This window comes from Rhinolophus sinicus, linkage group LG03 (genome assembly GCF_036562045.2).
Source record: "Rhinolophus sinicus isolate RSC01 linkage group LG03, ASM3656204v1, whole genome shotgun sequence".
NCBI classification, from domain to species: Eukaryota; Metazoa; Chordata; class Mammalia; order Chiroptera; family Rhinolophidae; genus Rhinolophus; species Rhinolophus sinicus.
In genome coordinates, this window is record NC_133753.1 from 22,355,102 (window position 1) to 22,369,681 (window position 14,580).

The window sequence follows — 14,580 nt, forward strand, 5'->3', positions numbered from 1 at the left end:
GTCCCTCTGTGTCCTCCCCACCTTCAACCTTGGGCAATTCACAACAGCATGGACGTTAGATCCTCTGTCTGCCCAGCTTATGGCTGGAGTTCTGGGGCCAAGAGTCAGGCCTCAGGCAGGAACAGAGGTCAACGCAAGAGAGGAACACAGCCAAGGTAAAATCTCTGCTTTTGGGGAATCGGAATCGGGGAGCAGCAGGTGGTCGTGGGAGCAGTGGAGGTCAGAGGTTCAGGCTGGGACCATGTTAGGGAAGGATCATTTGGTCAGGTGGGAGCAGCTGGCAGAGTTGTCCTCCAGGATAATTGTGCTTTACTTTCACTTCCTCCAAGGCCCTGCAGATGTAGAGGAACCTGGGGACACTCTTATTCTTAAAGAAAATGATGAATGAAGATTTGTGTTCTGCAGTTTTTGTAGATTTGGTAGACCTGAAAGTGAGTCAAGATACTTTTAGATTCTTTCAACAATGGAAAGCAACTCAAATTGGGGCCTTCAGAGTTCAGAAACAGGTCACCTTTCATCCTCCTCTGTGGTAGCCGGACATGGGACCAAGGAGAGGCAAGAGAGGAAAACATTGCCTCTACTGCACTGGGGGGCCAGAGCTCCAGCTGGGGCCTGGGGAGCTCTTCCAGGGATGTTTCCTGATCCCTTCTAGCTTGGTAGCACCCCGAGTCTGAGAATCTGGCCTGGAATTGCCACTGAGCCGTGGGAAGCTGGGGATGCAGCTCAGGTTATGGGTGGGCAGTATCAGCTGAGTGACAGCTTCCTTTGAGCCAGGCATGAACCAAGCCCTTCAGTGAAGTCTGGGCGCACAGTGACCCTTGGAGGGAACTGTTCGTTCCCCCTTTAATGGTAAGAAGCTACAGCTAAGAGATGGCAAGTGTTTGGCCCAGGCCCTGTGTCCAGCTCTGACTCCAAAGCTCTGCTGAGCTTTGTGCCCTTCCTGCTCTGTCCGGGGAGGCCCTCCGTGAGGCTGGCAGCAGAAGCCATGCCTTTTGGTTATGACTCTATAACTTAGCTGTTGACCTCCCCTAGCATTTCTGAGCCTTGGTTTTCCTGTCTGCGACAATGGGAGGGCACACGGAAGCAGAGCAGCAAAAGAGAAGTAGCCTTGGCAAATCTTTGAAACTGTGAGAGGCTTTGAAACTGTCCTGGCTTTAGAAGTATAAGGGCCCAAGGGAGCCCTAATGCTGGCTTGTGCTGGGAGAAGAAGGAAAGGCGGGGAGAGGAGGGAACGGATGACTGGCATGTGGTTGTGAAGGGCGGGGGTGCCACATCAGGGAAGCCTGCCAGGACACAGTTTGAAACTGGTAAGTTCACCCACCTTTTTGCCTATTCCCATCCCCCTCCCCTGCAGAAGGAAGTCTTCACTGCCTGTTTCACCAAATCCCCTCCCATGCCCTTTTCTCTGGGTCTTACTTGAGGTTGGCTGGCTACAAACTTCCCACACATGTGAGGAATGAAAGCCTGAAGGAAGGCCCAGGAGTCGAGTCTCCCAGGAATATTTGCATCTTAGTGGTGAGGGGATTAGTAACCTAGGATCCTGGGAGATGCTGAGGAAGGAGTCTTGGGTGGCCCAGTTCTCAGCTTCAGGGACAGAAGGTGGGGGGTGTTGAGACAGGTCCTGCCCCAGGGCTCCTGGCTCCCACCTGGCCTGGCTGGTTTCTGCCTGGGAGTGCAGACTCTGCTGGGCCTGGCTTCTGAGACCCAGGCCAGGCTGCAGGCTGAGCCCCAGGCACACAAGCCTAAGTCTCACCCCTTTCCCCATCCTCCCCGACACACACAGGGTTAGGTCCCATCTTCACCCTCTTCTGTGAAGCCTGGATCCTGCCAGCCCTGGCCAGGGACGCAGGGCCAGCTCCCCACCTGCCAGCTCTGTTCCCGGCACTGTCTGACCCTGGACCAGCTGTGAGTGAGGGGGGAGGCCACAGGAGCAGCTGGCTGGCCTGTGGGAGGTAGAAACCAGGAGTCTGCCCAGCCCATGCAGGCTGGCTCAGGCCGCAGGAGCAAGGCCAGCAGGTCCTAGCAGCATTCTGGAGAAATTTCTGAATTACCTGCTGGCTGGAGACCAGAAGCCCGAGCAGGCCTGGGCTGGCCCAGCTGGCTGAGGCCCTGGAGGAGCCATTCTCCTGGCTCTGAGGCCTCACGGCCTCCACCCTCCTCTCCCAGCTCCCCTCTGTCTGTGCGCCTCAGAACTGCAGTCTCCTCCAGTGGTGAGTTCCAGCTGAAGGGAATCATCAGTGCCCCCCAGTCCCCATTTGTGCAAGAGGCAGCCAGGGCCTAAGAAGGAGGGCCACGTCCTCCCTGGCCCCCTCCCCTTCTTTCTTCCTGGCCTTACATGCATCCTGTTGAGGTCAGGGCTGTTCTTTCTCTTTTCTTCCTTCCAGAAACACAAACCCCAACTGGCCAAAGTCCAGAGGAGGCCTCTCCAGTTTCTTCACCTTCACTGGCATTGTTGGGGGAGGGGTGGGGGTGGGGCAAGGGGGGAGGGGCAGCGGATGATAGGTTGGCCGCTCCAACACCTTCCAATTCTGTTTCCCAGACAGGAAGGCCCTTTATGTATAAATGCCCACACCCTCAGACAGGGCCAGCTGCGTAACTTGTTTAAAAATTATTAAGAATTGTTAAGACAATGACAAGAGAGCATGAAGCCAAACTCCAGGCCCTTCTAAATAATGAGCCCTGTGTGACTGCATAGGTTGTACCCATAAACCAGCCCTGCTCCCAGAAAACCCCTGGCCCTCCTATGCCCCACCCCATCTCTCTCCTGGATCACAGAATGTCTTTGAGACTTTGGCTGGAAGGGGGTCCGGGCAGATACGCACCCGCTCTGCTCCTTCACATCTTACACTGTCCTCGGTGGCCAGTGTCTGATGCCTCACCCTGACCTTCTTCCCAGAGAAACTGATGCAGCAGGGAGGCCTGAGGCCTCTCCATCCTGTGCAGTGCCACCCATCCCAGATTATCAGGGGAGGTTAGGGGTCGTGCCTGGATCTAGGACTCCCCCCAGCTGCCCATGGTGTGCCAACCCCCGTGCTCTGGGTGGGTGGCAGGTGGCAGAGAAGTTCCTGCCCTGGCTTCCTGTTCCCCATTTGTGTCACTCTTCCCAAGGGGAAGGAGCGGGGGAGTTCAGGGTTGCTTTGCCAGCACCAGACCAGGCCTCCACGCAGCCAAGTCTGATTGCTTTGTTCTTTGTCTCTGCTGCCCAGCAGCTGGCTCAGCCACCACCTGGCAGGGTGACTGCTCTTGGGGCTGTTCAGCCCCCTGAGCCAGGGGGCTGGTGGGCTTTTGGGTCCAGGAATGACTTGGGAATTTTGTGTAACGCTGGCAGTGGTAGCTGGGCCATCAGGGAGAACAGGCAGGTGCTGGTCCACTTGCCAGGCAATGTCAGGCCAGAGGGAAGGTGGGCCCAACAGAGACCAGAGAGCAGCTGCTGCTCTGCCCTGGCAGACACCTCAGGCCACAGCCTGTGCAGGGCAGTCCTTTCTGCAGCCCCGTTCCCAGTCTTCGAGCCTGCCACCAGCTTCAGGGACGGTAATACCCACCACCCCTTCTGGTCGGAACACTTTGGCAGGGCCTGGCCAGGGGCTGAGTGGTCTGTGTGCAGTGTCCCACTGGTTCTCACAAAGCCATCCACCATGGGACCTATTATTACATAATGAGAATCAGACTAACTGAAGAACTGGTTCCCGTTCACACCGCTGCCACGTCCCTGAGCCATCGTGCTCTTCCTTCTCAGAAGTTATTATAATGGCTATGTTTGCATGGGTTTTTGTTTAGTGTTTGCCTTAGGGCTTAAGCTTCACGTCATCCAGTACAGCTGTGGTTTGCATTCATGTCTGGCCGATTGCAATGCTAAAAGCTGTATCCCTGGAGCCACACACAGTGTCTGGCACATAGTAGGTCCTCCATAAATAATAAGGGAAGGAACAGAGGGAGGGAAGGAAGGAAGGAAGGGGTTGGGTCAGGATTCCAACACAAGGAGGCAGCCTGATGCCATGCCTGCGGCCCTAACCACTGGGAAATAGTTTCCCTCTCACCTGAGGGCTCCCGTGATAAACTTCTGCCAGGCGAGGGTCGGTCCCTGTAGCAAACTGCAATGGAGCTCTGCGCCAAGCTCAAGCTGGCTTCAGGGAAGGAGCTTGGGGAGAGGGGGAATGAGGCCCTGTTACCCTCCACACCTCCATTCAGGGGTCCACCAGCGCCCTCCTACACGGGAGATTCCACTGGTACAGCTGATTCCTGGCTGACTTGTTGCCTACCTAGCCCTGTAAAGCAGGGGCCTGGCAGCTGGAAGAGTCTGCGTCTGTGTAGGTTGGGTAGCTGGTATGTGTCAATAAGGAGGCCTTTTCAGAAAGAAACACAGGCATTTACAGTGTGCTTCCATTCTGACCCATGGAGCAATTCAGTCCTCAGCCTTCCCAGGGCACTGGGAGCGTCTGCTTTCAGTTTTGCTCGAGCCTCAGCCTCTGATGTCCCACCCATCTGTGGGTGTTCACCCCAGACGTATTTATATCCAGGCCCTGGCAGGCTGCTGGGCGGTTTGTCTGCTGGAGGGGCTCTCAGGAAACCCCACAGCATGGCTGCTGAGCGCAGGGATCCACTCACTCTTTCTTCCATCCTCTAAGTGTATTCACCAAATATCTCTGAGGCTCAGGGCCAAGCATGGAAATCCACAGATGGGCACACAGCCCCCGACTCACAGTCCAGTAAGGGAGGGCCATGTGCCACCAGACAGTGGACACACAGAATAATGCTGTGTACAGGGAGGGTGGCTCTATCGCTTAAGATGCTTTGGGCTGCAAGTAACAAAAGTGGGGCCATGTAGGGAGATGCATGCTATTGAGTGGCCCCTCCCGGTCCCTTTCTTCCTCTGTCACCTCACATGTGCCCTGCTCTCCTTGTGCTGCCCACCTACTCACACCGTGCTTGGGAAAGGCTTTGGGTGAGTTTTTTTGCTTGGCCGCTTTCTTCAACTGTCTTCCAGAACCCCACACTCTGTGGTCTCCTCCTCCTTGATGGTGTCCCCCTCTCCGTCCCCTTTGCTGGTTCTCCTCATGGACCTCATTAAGAGTTCTGGGGTTGCCCAGGGCTCTGGTCCCTTCACTTCTCCGTGTACACTTAGACCCTCAGGGGCCTCACTTGGTCTCATGGCATGAATTTCAAAAGGGGCTGTTTCCTGCGTCACAGTGCCCTTGGCAAAAGCATTTTGGGGGCTGTGGGTTTCAGTCTTGAAATAAGACCAAGTGGATCAATGACCCACTGTGAAGCCAGGACTCAAAGAAGGAACATACTGAGAACTGCCTTAAGCGTCTTAAAAAGCAGAGGGGATAGAGGCAGCAGTGACCCCCCCACACTGGTGTGGCAGAGAGGGAGAGACAACGTCCCACACATGTTCATGGTGTGACTGCCGCTGGCTGCCCCAAGGACAGCAGTGAGGAGAGGCATGGGGCATGAGACAAGCAGCTCACAGGGCAGAACCCTTGGAAGGTGTGTCCTTTCAGCCTGTTTTTGTGGCAGGATAGGCTCAGGAAGCAAAGTGGACTCTGCATTAGGAAGGTGTCTGGTCACTGCTGGAGGAGATGGAGACGGGGCAGCTGTGGGGACAGAGACCCAGAGAGCAGTTTCCAGGCTTTCGGCCTCACGTGCTGGCTCGGTTATTAGGTGGCCATCCGCTGTAATCAGATGGCCATCCACTGTGGCTGGGCGGCCATCATCAGTTACCGGTTAGCCATTGGCCACTAATATAACTGCCATGGCTACGCTAGGGGATTGGTTGGTTGGCAGAGAAGCGGACAGCAGATTGCGGATCGTGTGGCTCCTGCTTCCTGTGTCTCCAAACCAGCCACCAGAAAGAATATAGTGGTATGACCCCCTGTGGGGACAGACCCCAGGAATGCAGTTTCCAGGCTCTTGGCCTCACGTGGAAAGGTGTTGGCTCAGGTAGTAAATGGCCATCAACTGTGATTGGATGGTCATCAGCTGTGGCTAGTTGGCTGTCAGCTGTAACCAGGGAGCCATTGGCCACTAATATAACTGCTATGACTATGCTAGAAGCAAATGGGGGCTAGCAAGAAGATGGTGGCTGGCAAGCGTGGATTGCAGTTAGGACGGCGGGTTGCAGACAGTGTGGCTCCTGCTTCCTGTATCTCCAACCCAGCCGCCAGCGAGAATATAGTGGTATGACTCCCCTACCTATGGCTCCATGGGTGTTTCTGCGTTCTTATGTGGGGAGCGGGAGCTCAGACCCCTCAGGGTCTCCTGTGTGACACCCCCCTATCCATTGCTCCATTGCTGTTCCTTTTTGGCCTCACCATATCCTGTGTTCTTATGCGGGGAGTTGGACCAGAGATCCTGCATGACACATGGTGCAGCGAGCAGGGTACAGCACCGGCCAGAATCCCCAAAGGGGCAACGGAACAGTTTATATGTCTGAAAGCTCAGCTTCAGGAGGCCCATGAGGAGCTGCACCGGGAACGCAAGGTGGGGTCTGCCTGGGAGACCCGAGCCTCCAGATGGCACACCACTCTCTTGGCTATAGAAGGCATCGCCTTCCTTTTGGTAGTCTGCTGCTGCCGTAGGCCCCAAGGGTTGCAGACATCTTACACGGAGGCCTCCACCCATTCAGATACCTGGCATGGTGAGCAGGATTCCGACCAGGTAGGAAAGGAGTCTGACTCTGGGCAGGAGGACGTGTGGCCCCCACACAGTGTGTGGTGCCTGGTAGCCATTGTTCTCAGGAGTTGGACCCCCGAGGAGGGGTGGGAGGACATGGATGGCTCTCCGGCCAGTGTGGAGAGGGCCTTGCAGGCTCTGGCTGAGCGGTTGCTGGAGGAGGCAAAGGGTACAGCCACGGTGTGGACTGGATATTCCTCACCGCGTTGCGTCGTAACTTGGAGGAAACACTTGCTGGAATAGCCCAGGTGCCGGACCAGGTGTCCCGGTGGGAGGCGCTGGAAGCTCACGTCCGCCTGTTGGAGGAGGAGCCCCACAGTGGAGAGTATGAGGCAGAGGCGGACAATGCGAGTGGAAGCGATGTAGCTCCCACCCCCAAGCCCGGCCCATCGTGCTGCACAAGGTGAAGCATGAGCACCCTCTGGGCCATGGAGGCATTGCTGCCGGCAACCCAGCTGTGACTGAGTTCACAACCTACACCCCATACACTCCCACTGAGTTGCAGGAGCTGGGGAGGCGGTGCCGACAGCACCCTAGAGAGCCGCTCCCAGCTCGGCTGCTGCAATTATAGGATGAGGGGGCAGACAGCATTCTCTGCTCCCCAGGCAAAATGGAAAAGCTAGCCTCCATGGCTGGGCATCCAACCCTGCGACAAAGGTTACAGAACTCCCATAGGTTGGCCCAAGCCCAGGGCAACCACGCTCTAATGGAGTGGCTCCCTGCTGTGGTACGCACAGTATGGGGACAGGCTGGCGAGCTGCCAGACACTGTGAGTCAATGGCAGTCATATACTGAACTTACTCAAATCATCCGTGAAATGGGTATGAAACACGCTATGTTCAACCCTAATATGCGGGGGCCAATGACAAGCGGTTTACAACCAGCTTGAGAGATCTGGTTTTGGATACTGCCCCTGGGAGTGCTTTTGGATCCTTGGTTGCCATTCTTACGCCCTATGTGGGGTGGCAGATCCATGAAGTTACCATTGCCATGGCCACCCTGGGGGATGTTGAAAGCCAGCGGCAAGGGAAGTTAAGACATGAGGTCCGAGAAGTCAAGGCCTGGAAGCCCAAGTCAAAAGCAAGAGGGTGAGGTCACGGGCCTCAGAGAGTAACGCGCACAGATGTGGCTTGATCTTGTGGCAGCAGGGGTCGATCAGGAAAAAATAAACTGACAACCCAACGCACTCTTATTGGAACTTTGGAAATAGTTGTGTCCGGAACAGCAATTCCAGCGAAGCCCAAAGGGGAAGTCCAGGAAAGTGTGACCCGTGTCCCTCCAGGACTTCATGTGGCCGCTTAAGGCAGACTCCTTTCAGCTTGATTGGGGGACAGGGGTGGGGACAAGGTTCCCGGTCAGAGGGGACAAGCGGGGACCGGAGGCCCCACATGGAACTGTCCATACATTGGTCCCCTTCTAATGTGCAAAAGTGGCCCTAGTTGACACCAGCTCAGACTGCAGTCTTGTTTATGGGAACCCAGAACTGTTCCCCAGACCAGCAATCTGCATTGATGGCTACGGGGGAAAGACTGTGATGGTAAAAACCGTTTCCTTACCACTGGGTAGAGGTAGGCTTCCCCCTCGTACCTACAAGGTTTATGTCTCCCCTGTTCTGGAGTATATTCTAGGAGTGGACATGCTACATGGCCTCAGTTTACAGACGTCGGTGGGAGAGTTCTGTCTCCGGATCCGGGTGGTGAAAGCGGTGACACGCGGGCATGCTCACCACCCTCCTCAAGTGTTGCCGTAGCCCCAAACGTGGTTACAGTGTGACAGTACCGCCTGCCAGGAGGGCAGGAGGAGGTTGGTCATACAATTTTGGAATTGGAGAAGGCACATGTTGTGAGGTCGACCCACAGTCCCTTTAACTGCCCAGTATGGCCTGTCAAGAAGCCAGATGGGACCTGGCGAATGACTGTGGACTATAGGGAGTTAAATAAGGTGATGCCACCTTTGCACGTTGCAGTACCTTCAATACACGATTTGATGGATCGTCTGACTGTGCGCCTGGGAACATATCACTATGTAGTAGAACTGGCGGATGTTTGCTTCTTGTGTCTCGCTCGGCCGCCAGCGAGACTGTGGTGCAGGAGGACTCCATGTTGGGGTGCAGGCGGATGTTTGCTTCCTGTGTCTCGTCCGGCTGCCGTCAAGAGTTTGTAAGCACCTTGGCTATGAGCCACTATTGTCCCAGCACGGTACCCCGAGAACCCTGGCTGTGCCCAGAAAGTAAGTGGACATCGAGGGATACCCCCTGGGACATTACTTGAACTGGACTGAAACTTTTTCTCATGAGCTTGGTTCCTGACACAGGGCCCCTTGCGGAAGATGCTTGTTGAGTAGATTGTGAGGAGAGACTCTGGAGGGGTGGAGTGTGGGGACAGAGTCCCAGAGAGCAGTTTCCAGGTTCTTGGCCTCACGTGGAAAGGTGCTGGCTCAGTTATTAGATGGCCATCAGCTGTAATCAGACGGCCATCCGCTGTGGCTGGGTGACCATCAGCTGTTACCGGATAGCCATTAGCCACTAACATAACTGCCGTGGCTACACTAGAGGGTTGGTTGGTTGGCAGAGAAGTGGATAGCGGATTGCACATCACGTGGAGCCTGTGTCCTGTATCTGCAAACCAGCCGCCAGAGAGACTATAGTGGTCTGAACCCGTTATCCATGGCTCCGTGGGTGTTCCTTTTTGGCCTCACCCTATCCTGCATTCTTATGTGGAGTAGGGGACCAGGGACCCTGCATGACAGCAGCCTTACTGAGAATGTGAGGAGACACAAGCTGCTGGGACCCTCACTCGATGAGGCCCCTTCCAAGGCCCTGGGAGGATTTGAGGTTTATGTCATTGTTGAATTTTTAAAAATGTGTCATTTGTTGTAATTTCCCCCCTCATTTTAAATGAGCATCCACTTTCTATACCTAACATGGTATTTTTAAAATGTGGGTCCCAAAATTAGATAAGCTCAGCCCCTATAGAACCTGGGTCTGCCCCTTAGTGAAGAAACCTGCTCCCAGGCATGTTGAGAGTTCTGGCCTAGAAGTTTTCTCCCGTGTGACCTGTGTCCCTTAAGCCATTTGCATTGTTGTCTTTTTCAGGCACCTGATATGAATTTGATTTCCCAGAGCCAGTCTGGGCTCCTTTTTTCTTTTTCTGTGCTTTTCCCAACCCTTTAGAGCTGACACTGCACACACAATTGGAGGACTTGTGAGGCTGGAGCGCTCTCTGTTGGCAATACAGGGGTAGAGCCAGGAGAAGGGTACAAGCTGAGTGTGCCTGCTGCAGCCCAGCTGGTAAGATGTTGGCAAAGAGAGCAGGGAGGTCTGGGGGTTAGTACACAGGCAAACCACTCTTGTTGGGCACAGACAACCTCTTACTTGGCAGGGACATATTCGAGCACACACACCATGTCTCTGTAATTCAAATTTGAGCATGCTTTTTGTGCACACTTGTTCCACTTCTGTGGCACCTGAGGTGACACCCCCTGGGGTGTACTGCATTTCAATTCTGACACTAACCACCCAGCGTTAGTCTCAGAATCCACAGGTTAAGGGCTCAGTCCTCCCACTGACTGACTACCTCCACTTCAGATACCAGCTGCAAATGGGGTTCCCAGGACACCTGCACTTCTGACCAGGCAGCTCCAAATTAGGGAACTCCTATGACTCCCCCACCCCCCCCGCCCCAATTTAGATAATTCTCTAGAATGACTCACAGAAGTCACTGAAAGTGCTATACATATGATTACAGTTTTATTATAAAGGACATGACTCAGGAGCAACCAAATGAAGAGACACACAGGGCAAGATCTGGGAGGGAGTGCAGAGCTTCCGTGCCCTCTGCCCTCTCCGTGTGGAGTCAGGGCACCACCCTCCCAACATGTGGATGTGTTCTCACCCCAGGAAGTGACCCTGAGCCTAGAGGAGTCTAGAGTTTTCACTAAATAGGCATGACCGATTGACCTGGCTGCACGATTGAATTCAATCTCCAACCCCCTCTCCTTCTGTTGGCTGAAAGTCCCAACCTCTGCTCAAGTGGTTGGTCTTTCTGGTGACCAGCCCCATCCAGAAACTAGCTAGGGGCTCACCATGAGTCACCTCATTAGCATAACAGATACTCCTTTCAGGAAATTCCAAGGCTTTTTAAAGCTCTGGGGCCAGAAACTGGGAAAAAGATCCATTATGTTTTTGATTCTCCCATAACACATGTGCGCACTCATGGAGTTCTGTCTCATTCATCCAGTCACCACAGCAGGCAGTCCGCCAGTCCCACACCAATTCATCAAGACTCCTTAACGAGGTGGAAAGCAACAAAAACAGCCCTCAAAGTGTCACAGCACAGTCCCTCCTTAAAAGGTACCACTGGGCCCCAGGTGCCCCCTCCACACCCTCTATCCCCTCATACTCACCCCCGCCCCCCAAGCTGTCCTCGGTTTCCCTTCCCCTCCAGGATGTCTGTTTCAGGAAGGAGAACTGTTTCTCTTCTCTAGTTCAAGGCCATTGGTAGGCAGCCAGTGTTTAGGACAAAAGCTTGCCTTGCCAATCATTGTTTTCTTTTGTTTAAAACAAAACAAAACAAACCTAATCTCAAGTCCTCTGTTTGACAAGGTAGCCTGGTCTCCTGAGGACACCGCAGCTGCCACCTCGGCCACACACCAGAGGATGCAGCTTGCACCACTGACCCACAGGTCCTGGACCCTGAACAAGCCCACCAGCATCCAACTACTGTGAGGGCTCCATCCAGCTGTAATGACACAGCTGCCAGAGGGAATTCCCTGTGGCCTTGGTTCTTTGGGACGCCAGCTCCTGAATCTAGCCCAGAGTGAGTGTCTGGTGTAGGCATGGTCCTGTGTCCCAGTTGCAAGTCACAGCTGCCCCTCCTGAAACTTGTAAGGTGGGGCATCCCCAGCCCAGGAAGGGGATTCAGACCTCAGCAGCCAAGAAAAATGCCAGGTGTCCACTGTGTCCCCTGCATTGCCCACACAGAGCTGTTCTTCGTGGCCTCCTACCTCCTTATAATTCTTAAGATTCTGGAAAAATTCATTTGATTTTATGCAAGCCTTAAACGAAAGCCTGAATGGCTTTGGAATGCTTCCATCCGTGTTTCAAAGACCCCAGTATTGGACTGTTTCAAAGATGGCTGCTCAGTTTGGCTCCTGATGTGCCCTGCTGGACCTACAGCTCCCCGCACCTCTCCCTCTTAGGAGTGGAACTCCACTGTAGGAAGGTCATGTTTATATTAAGCACTTATTGTGTGCCGGGCCTTGGGTTCAGTGTTTCACATGCAAAATTTCATGACATCTTCACAGCAACCCTACAAGGGAGGGGGTACCATTATCATTTCTGTTTATGTATGAGGAAATTGAGATTCAGAGAGGTTGAGTGACTTGTTCAAGGTCACAGAGCTGGAAATTGATGAAGCCAGACAGAATTCAAACCCAGAACAGTCAAGTGCCAGAATTTGCATGCTTAACCGCTTTACAATTCTGGCACACAGAGATATTCCACACGTTTCCTTCTCTTCTCCCACCCTATCGCTCCTGGTACAATTTCTGAGCAATGCAGAGCGATGGGGAGGGCATATTAACCTGACCTTGAGAAATTGGCCACAATAGAGTGTCACCATCTGCTTTGCCGTTGGCCCGTCCAGCCTGGCCTAGAGCTCATGCGTGCTTACCAATGCAGTTATTCCTCACTTTGTTGCAGAAAGGATGTAAACAGAGCAAGTGCATTTAACCTCCCCCTTGCTGATAGGAAGCTGCATGGAATCCACAGAGGGGGCAGGAAGCACACTGGTTAAGACCTCAGGGAGCCAGAGCCATATCGCCTGAATCTTGGGTCTGAATCTTGGCCTTGCCACTTCCTCGCAGGAGGCCTTAGATGAGATGCTTAACTTCTCCATGTCTCCATTTCCCCAACTGTAAAATGAGGATAATAACACCTCACTGCACAAGGTCACTGTGAGGATACAGAGAGTGCATGAGGCCGCACTGAGCTGGGCGTGGCAGGAGGGCGCTGTTTCCCGGATGCAGACTGATCCCCTTCAGTGCTGGGCTTGTGGGCCAGCGCCTCTCAACCATCGTTCCCTCTACCTCTGCCTTGGTCTTGAGCTCCTGCTGAGGTCCTCCTGCCTGCCGGCCTCCAGACTTGGCAGGCTGATAAAGTGTGAGGCAGCCGTCTGTCAGAGAGCGTGGCATGCATTGTGCAGTACCCCCAACTCCCCCCCCAAAAAAAAAACATGGAGCACATCTCTTCTGGTCTTGCCCAGCTCCAGGCTGGGCTGTCTGGTGCGGGGTGGGGGGTGGGGAGGGACTGAATGTTTTTGGTGCTTTTACCTGGTGCCTGATTTTCTTCCTCACAAGGAAGTAGCTGTTAGTAAACTTGGTTCGAAATGAGGACAATAAGCCTTGGAGAGGTCTGCCTAGGTGTCAGGCTTCTGGCCCTTTGGGGTTCAGATGTCATGCCAGGCTCCTGGCGGGCAGAATTTTGGGAGATCAGAGAAAGTTTACTGCAGAGGGGGAAGCAGTGCGAGTTCAGGGAACAGCCCTCACAAGGACTTTTGGAGATGACCTGACACCTAGTGGCCACAAGTAGGAATTACTCCAGCAGTGGGAAGGCTCCAGGGCTGTTGCAGGCAGGTTTTTGGCTTGGAGGCCCTTTATTTACTTGGGGATGGCAGCGTCAAAGGGTGTCCTGGAGGTTCTGGGGTGGTGGGGGGCCAATTTTAGCTTCTCCCTATCTCCATCATTCCCCAGTAGCTACCAAAGCAAAAAACGTTTGATTAAAAAGCTGCTGCCTTTTCATTTTTATGCAAAAGAAACCTTTGCAGTTTTTATTGATCTATATAACCTACAGTCCATAACAAATTTTGAACTTCATGGCCTCATTATCCTCAGGGTTCCACTCAGACCCCAGCAGCGATTAGACCTGATGGAGAATTTTATGGATTATAATAGACGTAAAAGACATGGTCCGTGACTTCAAATGGATTTGATTTACTGGGGACTTGGAGCAAAAACATCTACATACCCTGATGGGTGTGGTAGACGTGAGTTTCATCCCACAAACTCCTTATCACATTTCTTGATTTTCTCTTTATCATCCTAATTTTGACTCTGAGCCCCTGTACCACCCAATTAATGGAAGTTCAACTTCAGGATAAACCCTTGAATGAGGAAGGGAAAGGGGAGAGGAAATATGCTGTGGGGAGGGGGACATAAATTATTTCCAATAATGATTCTGCCCCCAGGGCATTGCCCCCAGCCTGGGTGCAGCAAAGTAAGACCCAAGGACTGGTGACTTGATCCCTAGACGCCATTCTGGCACGCCACTGGTGCGCTAAAGTGTGAGCTCCTGGAGCTCGCCCAAACAGTCCCATTTTCCACCACTTGCCCCAAACAATTGCCAGGTGAATGTGTTTGTTCTTGCCATAGGTATTTATTGAGCATTTACTATATACCAGGCATCACACGGTGCTACAGAGATGTACGAGACAGTTCCATCCGCAAAGACTGCCAAGGTTAATGAAAATCATTTAAGCTACCCACCCCCCACCACCAGCCCCCACTGTCTCCCCTGCTCCGCGTATGCTGTTTTGACTATTCTTGCTCTTCTTTTGCTAAGTTCTTCATGTCTCCCCAGTTTCCCAAGGAATTTAAAAAAGAAATGCAGAATGGTAGGGCCCTGCAACAGACTGGAAAGCCTTAATTGCAGCTCTTCCACTTCTCAGGTGGAGCCATGAAGCTCCAAGTTCAGGTAGCCAGGCAGTGCCGGGCCTCAACTAGAGGCCAGGTCTCTCTCCCATCCTGGGCTCTGTCCACGTGACCCCTGGGCATTGGTTTCTAAAGGGCCCTGTCCTCATTTCCTGAGCATCTGTTCCCTCTGCCACTGCCTCCGGCATCTCGGAAATCTCT

At 53.6% G+C, this 14,580-nt stretch overlaps 1 protein-coding gene across 2 annotated transcripts in view; it reads left to right on the forward strand.

Moving 5' to 3' along the window:
* The window catches only part of ANGEL1 (angel homolog 1), a 91,170-nt gene that overhangs the window by 14,409 nt on the left and 62,181 nt on the right, over positions 1 to 14,580 (forward strand). The window contains exon 1 of one of the 2 annotated variants that reach the window (XM_074327170.1): positions 1,205 to 1,307. The exons of the other annotated variant lie outside the window; for it this stretch is intronic. The gene's annotated coding sequence lies outside the window, so the exon portion shown is untranslated. Of the gene's footprint in view, positions 1 to 1,204; positions 1,308 to 14,580 lie in introns of those variants that run through there. 2 annotated transcript variants of the gene reach the window in all.